Genomic DNA, 6,000 nt, shown 5'->3' on the forward strand with positions numbered 1-6,000 from the left:
GACTTTATGTGCAGTGTTTTGTTTGAACATTGATTTCAGTAACATAGAGATATTTTACATATTGACAATTGACAGTTAAAGGTAAGTTTTAAATGCAACAGTTTAAAAAAATTGTCAGTTTTGTTTAGCGAAACACAATTCTAAGTTTATACAATCCCTACTGTGTGGAAACAGGCCATTTGGCCCAACAAGTCGACACTGACATTCCAAAGAATAATCCACTCAGCACCATTCTGCTCTCAGATAACTGGACAATTACCCCTGACTAATGCATATAACCTACACATATCCTGAACAGAACGTACAGCTTAGCATGGTCAATTTACCTAACCTGCATATCTTTGGATTGTGGGAGAAAACCAGAGGTGGCCCTGTGTATTGTTACAAGACCATTATACCAAGTACCATCCCCAAAGGACTTAAGATGTATCTCTGAGCTGCGGTACTGTCTCTGATTATCTACATCCCACAATTTACTAAACTGCATGCATCAGCGTCTATTTCTTGCGGATTATCAGATGCAGGGACCGTTAATAATACATATGAAATTATATTTGACAAAATCCCAATACGAAGAGAGCTAGCATCATAACTCTAAGATCCCCAGCATTCTAAAAATTCTGCTGAAGTACAATAAAACTTAATACACATTCCTACAGAAATAATCCTGCGCTCGCGTCGCCACTGTATAATCAGTTACTCTAAGTCTCTTCAGCCTGAATTTCAGGGGGTCTTCCGTTGATTCGGCTGTCCAGACTTCTTCATCAACTGGAGATTTCACTGGCCCTTTGATCCGAGTGTAGTGAGTCCAGCCTTTCTCCGCTGTCCTTATTGTCGTTTCGGTAATCAAAGGATCCTGATATGGCCCTTCCCAGTCCGGCTGCAATTTAGTCTCTGTCCATGATTTTACTAAGACCCAATCTCCCGGCCGGATGGGATGAACGGTGAATTCAAGGGGTGGAGTCTGTGCTAATAAACTCTGTTTCCTGAGGAAATTCCCAACCCTTTCCTTATCTCCTGTAACACTTTAGAGGTAAAATGAGTTCCTTGGTCGAAATCTATATGGTTCACTAGCCCATATCGGGGAATTATGTGCTCCAATATTGTTTTGCACACCACACTCGCAGTGGCAGTAGCTTGGGGGTATGCCTCAACCCAACCAGATAGATGATCTACTATGACCAGTATATATTTTAGTCTTCCTACTCTGGGTAGTTCAGTATAATCTTCTTGTATACTCTGGAAGAGTCTCAATCCCGGGTCTCTTCCTCTTGGGGTCTGTTTTCTCAAGACTTTCTTGTTTACCTTTCTGCATATGATACATCCCCCACATATGTGTTTAGCAATTGTATATATTCCTTTACATCCATATTCCCTAAGAACTAAAAGATACGTTGCTTGTACGGCCCAATGGCTGATTTGATGTAGGACAGCCATAATTTCTCGCATCATCACTTTGTTGAACATTTCCCTTCCATCAGGTAACATCCAATGCCCATCTGCTGTTTTTCTTCAGCCCCAAAATCTGTCAATTCTTTTTTCAATTCTTTCAGTAAATATAAGAGCTTCCGGGGATCAGGAACAGGAGATATTAGGGAGTGAATTAGCACTCCTTGTGTGTCCAGGCCTGCTTCCTTAGCCACTTTATCGGCTAATCTATTCCCCCTAACTTCTGGTCCATTTCCTTTCTGATGACCATTTACATGCACTACCGCTATTTCTCGGGGGAGTAATAGGGATTCCAAGACCCGTTTAATCAACTCCTCGTGTGCAAATTCCTTCCCCCGGCTATTGATCAGTCCTCTTTCCTGCCATATCTTTCAGAAAGTGCCAACACCAAATACATATTTAGAGTCACTGTATGCTGCTCCCTCTTTATTTTCTAACGCCCTAAGGACACTTTCCAATGCATAGAGTTCACAGGTCTGAGCTGACCACCCATTTGGCAACCTTCCTGCCTCTACCACACCACCTTCCATCCCGTCTACAACTGCATACCCATTATGTCTTTTCCCTTCAGTCACCCGGGATGATCCGTCTATAAAATGTCTGGCTCCTGCATGAAGCGGAACATCTCTCAGGTCCATGCAGACCTTAATTTGGTATTCTATAATGTCAAGGCAGTCGTGCCCTGGATTCTGAGGAGATTCTCCTTCCTCTTTCCAAAGAAAGGCAGCTGGATTTAAAGAATTATGCGTGACCAACACTAGATCATCCTTTTCTACTAATATTGCCTCATATTTCAAAATCCGCGAGTCTGTCAACCATCACCCAGCTTTTTGGTTTAGGATCGTTCTCACTTGGTGTGGGGTGCTTACTATTAGGGCTCCCCCAAATGTAAGCTTCCTGTTTTCCCCCACCAACAGTGCAGTGGCAGCCACGGCCTGCACACACTCAGGCCACCCCCGGGATACTGGATCCAATAGCTTTGAAAGATATGCTACTGGCTAATTCATTCCTCCCCACCTCTGGGTTAATACTCCCAAAGCCGTGCTCTTAATATATGGTAGCAAAGAGATGGAAAGGTTTATCTAGAGAAGGTAAGGCTGACCCGGGGGCATGGATCAGATCTCTTTTGAATTCTTAAATAGTTCTTTTTCCTCTTCTTCCCAACTCAGACACATTGGTTCCTCCTCTAATAGTTTGAGATATAATTTATTCGTCTTTTGAGCATAAGAATCAATCCACAATCTGCAATATCCCGTTAAACCCCCAAAATTATGATATTCCCGTTTATTCCTGGCAGCACATTCCCCACTATTCCCTTTAACCCTTCCAGGCTTCCCTTTCACTTCCCTCACGAACAAAATGTCACAAGTATTTCAATTCTCGGTCCACATATTATAATTTGTTTTTAGAATCCCATGGTCCCTGCTGACACAGGAAATTCAATTTTTTTTCGTGGCTTCTACTACTCTTTCTCTTCTCTTTCCTGTTACTAAGAGGTCGTCTACATACTGCAACAGGGTAGTTCCCTTGGGGCTGCTAAATTTCTCCAATATTTGTTCTAACATCTGTCCAAATAAATTTGGGGATTGCATAAACCCCTGGGGGAGCACGGTCCACTGGTATTGGTGTTTCTGTCCTTTTTTGGGGATCTTTCCATTCAAAGGCAAAAACTTCCTACTTTCCTACCAAAAGGCATCCTTTAAATCTATCACACTAAACCATTTGTGGTCATGAGGGATCGTACTTAATAACCTACAATTCAATATTCTCAACTCCTGCACCAATCGATAACTTCGATCGGACTTACGCACTGGTAGAATTAGGATATTATAAGGAGACATACTTAGCTCCAACAGTCCATCTCTAGCCCCTCAATTACTGGCTGCAGTCCTCGTTTACCTTGTTTGGAAATGGGACATTGTCGCTCATAAACAACATCCCCTTTCCTTTTTAAACTTATTTCTGAGGGACGGATCTGTATTTTTCCACGATTGCCTTCTCTAGCCCATATAATAGGGTCTACCTCTCTCTCCACATCTTCTGTCAACATTGCCATTTGTACACTAATTCAAATCTCCAGTCCTAAGAAGGTAATTAAATCTCTCCCTACTAAGTTACTTCCTACATCAGGGATATACAACTGTTCCCCTTTAACTGTATCCTTCGGACCTTCTATCATCATAGGTTCAAATATTGGAACAGTAAATTCTTCCCCTTGAACCCCGGAAACAGTAATTGACCGTGTTGACATCGTACTTTCTTTGGTTTAAAATTCAGCGACGACCATGCTGCCCCCGTATCTACTAGGAAGACTGCCTCTTCCCCACAGGGTCCCACCTTCAAGTTTATCAAGAGTTCCTGGTGGCTCCCCGGGGCAGAAAACCCTGATACCGTGATTGTGTACACCGGCAATAGAGGCATTTGCTTTCGGCCCATGGCGTGCATTGGTCGGTTAGCTCAGCTAGTTAGAGCGTGGTGCGAATCACACCAAAAATGTCGGTTCAATCCCCACACTGACCATGTGTGGCGTTTGTGCGCTGGTTAGAGCTGAGCAAAATGACGAGCGCAGCTGGTGTGATGAAAGCAAATTTCTTGATTTTCTCTCGCTCCCCACTCTCTCAATAGCTTTTTCCTCTCCTCTTCCCGCTTTGCTACACTTCTCCCCTGTTTTCCATTTTGTCTCTGCTTCACCCATCCCTCACATATTTTGTCAAATAGCGCTGGCTTCAGCCTGGGTCATTCACGTCTCTTAATCTCCCTTTAATCTCTCCATGCACTGTCCTTATCACCTTTGCATCTGGAGCCTTGACTCACCTTCTCTCAGTGTGGTATAAATAGCTCCATAACACTCCTTCTTTGTTTTTATCTTTATCTTTAATCAGTTAGACTCAAAACGTCAGCTCTTTTCTCTCCTTGCAGATGGTGCCAGACCTGCTGAGATTTTCCAGCATTTTCTCGTTTGGTTTCAGATTCCAGCATGCGCAGTAAGTTGCTTTTATTAATGGCTCTATGATATTGCTGGTGATATGATAACTCCAGTGTCGATGCATGAGAGGTGAGCAAGCGAACGAATTCCCTCTGGAAGTCGTGTGACAAGTATTAACAGAGATCCAGGAATATAACACGAACGAATCTTTGATTTGAAGAGAAGGCTGAACTCTGGTTCTCCTCCGAGACTGTGCCAGGTCTGCCAAATACTGCACATATTTCATGTATTGCATTTGTTGGTGAAAACAATTGAGACCGGTTGTGTTGCTGCAGACAACACAGGTAGAGCGATCAAGTCGTGCTTCTAACCCTGTCAAATGTTTTATTGAATAGATGGCGCTTCCGGCTTCGTGGAGCACGTTGTTTGGAAACACAACAACCACACAAGCGCTGCACGTGGTCAGTGTGGGGATCGAACCCACGACCTTGGCGTTATTAGCACCACACTCTAACCAGCTGAGTGAACCGACCAACGCATGGGGCGCAGCGAAAGCAAATGCCTATATTGCCGGTGTTCACAACCAAGGCTGCTGTGCATTTTCTGCTTCTAATCGATCGCACGATAGTCTGAAGTATTTCCTTTCGTTGCAAAGCTTTTCAACAAAAAAAGCATTTACTTTTCCGAACGCGCATACTCGAGTGTAACCATTTGCTCTGATATCTAAAATTAAGCGCAATGTCCGGACGCATGTAATTTCAATCGCAACGCCACCAGCTCAGCTGCAGCTTGTCACGTTGACAAATTTCGTCTGGAGAAACGTACCTTCAACGATCGCTCACTGTTCTTCTGGATACTCACAGACCTTTGGAGTCAGGGTTATGTGCTGCTGATTAACTGCAACGAACCTTATGCCAAATGCATTTGAATTGTAATCTATCAGTGGGGTTCTTTCTGCTCCCGAACGACGCAGTTGCTTTGGTGTCAGCAACAGCTCAGAAGTCAATTGCACGTTTTGCTCAGTGACTCATGTTGCTTATGCAACCTTCGTTTGACAGCATATTTAGCAAGTTATCAGACCTTCCTGCAGCGTTCGTCAGCGACAGGTCAGCTGCTAAAATGATTGATTCAGACAGCATGCTACATCCTACATTTGAAAATCGAAAAGGTGCAAACGTTTACAGGCTGAACACTCACTCACTATTTCACCTGGCGTGTCAGAGGCTGGGAGATGATCTTACGGAGGTTTTTCAATCATGAGGGGAATGAATCGGGTAAATAGACAAGTTCCTTTCGCTCAGGTGGGGCAGTTCAGAACTAGAGGGTATAAATCTGGTGTGGGAGGGTGAGAATTCGAAAGGCAGTGAGGGGCAACGGCTGCATGCAGAGGGTGGTGCGTTTCTGGAGTAAGTTACCAGACGAGCTGGTGATGGATGGAATAATTCCAATACTGTTAAGGAATCTGGACGTGTACTTGAATAGGAAGGGTTTAGAGAGAAATGGGTCATTTGCATGCAATCGCGGCTGGATCAGTTGAGGATATCTGTTCGGAATGGGCGAGTGCGACCGAAGAGTGTGTTTTCAGTGCTGTCCATATCTAATGGCTCTATGATAGTGCAGGTGAA

General features: G+C 43.8%; 1 non-coding gene across 1 annotated transcript; it reads right to left on the reverse strand.

The window, feature by feature from the left end:
• Nucleotides 1-4,834: 4,834 nt before the first annotated feature.
• On the reverse strand, nt 4,835-4,908 carry trnai-aau (transfer RNA isoleucine (anticodon AAU)). Its single transcript has one exon. It is a non-coding gene; the product is annotated as a tRNA-Ile (tRNA).
• Nucleotides 4,909-6,000: the final 1,092 nt, after the last annotated feature.

Source organism: Chiloscyllium punctatum, unplaced genomic scaffold (assembly GCF_047496795.1).
Source record: "Chiloscyllium punctatum isolate Juve2018m unplaced genomic scaffold, sChiPun1.3 scaffold_326, whole genome shotgun sequence".
NCBI classification, from domain to species: Eukaryota; Metazoa; Chordata; class Chondrichthyes; order Orectolobiformes; family Hemiscylliidae; genus Chiloscyllium; species Chiloscyllium punctatum.